Below are 818 nucleotides of genomic sequence, written 5' to 3'. Positions count from 1 at the left end.
AAATCGACCAGCACTTACTGCTGGAGCTATCTATTGACAAACAGCGGGAATTTAGTTGCGCACCTAATAGTTATATATGATTGTAAGCGGATATCATTTGGTAATCAAACATTCTTTTTAAGGACTACAGTCCACGTTATTTAATTGTGATAATCATATAGAAAATTGTGATGCCAATTAGCTCTATATAGTTGACAGAGAAACGGAGAGCAAATACTTAAAAATATATTTATGAGATACAAAAGTATATTTCTGTGAAATAATATTTATTTCTATACACATATACTTCAGAATACATTTTTTTCCTACAAATATTGAAGTATATTTTATTTCACTATGGCTAGTTGTATTATTATGCTGTATAGGCACGCCAAGTGCTTTTTGTATAAGTCTGTAATTTTTTTATCAAAATTATTCTATTTATAATTATTTATTTTTTAATATTTAATATATACATATTTTTATATTTTTTCATATTTAATATTAAAATATTTATGTTAATAATATATAAAATTTATTTTTCATATACAATATTAAAATTTTATGTTAATGTTTTATATGTTAATGATTTGTGTAATATATAACAAATAACGAAACATGAAATTAAAAAACAAAAAATATAATAATAAAAGTTGTTATGTAAATCTCTTTTATTATTTTTGGAAGAAATACAAAATTAAATTTTTTATAGAAGCTTCTCCGACAAACAGTTTTATATAATAACGTTTTTCTTAATATTTATCTACTTTAAATATTTATATAGTTAAAAGAATTTGTGTTTATAAAAGTGAGAACTGAAATGTTAATGATTAATCATT

The 818-nt window shown here is 21.3% G+C and overlaps 1 long non-coding RNA gene across 2 annotated transcripts in view; it reads left to right on the top strand.

Moving 5' to 3' along the window:
* LOC116851795 overlaps nucleotides 1–818 on the top strand; it is a 4,776-nt gene that overhangs the window by 1,356 nt on the left and 2,602 nt on the right. Inside the window, exon 1 of one of the 2 annotated variants that reach the window (XR_004379644.1) lies at nucleotides 14–100. The exons of the other annotated variant lie outside the window; for it this stretch is intronic. This is a non-coding gene — a long non-coding RNA (uncharacterized LOC116851795). Of the gene's footprint in view, nucleotides 1–13; nucleotides 101–818 lie in introns of those variants that run through there. 2 annotated transcript variants of the gene reach the window in all.

This window comes from Odontomachus brunneus, unplaced genomic scaffold (genome assembly GCF_010583005.1).
Source record: "Odontomachus brunneus isolate Ranch 3 - 2012 unplaced genomic scaffold, Obru_v1 Obru_scaffold_191, whole genome shotgun sequence".
NCBI classification, from domain to species: domain Eukaryota; kingdom Metazoa; phylum Arthropoda; class Insecta; order Hymenoptera; family Formicidae; genus Odontomachus; species Odontomachus brunneus.
Note: the sequence above shows the minus strand (reverse complement) of the source record. Positions and strands in the feature narration are given on the sequence as shown.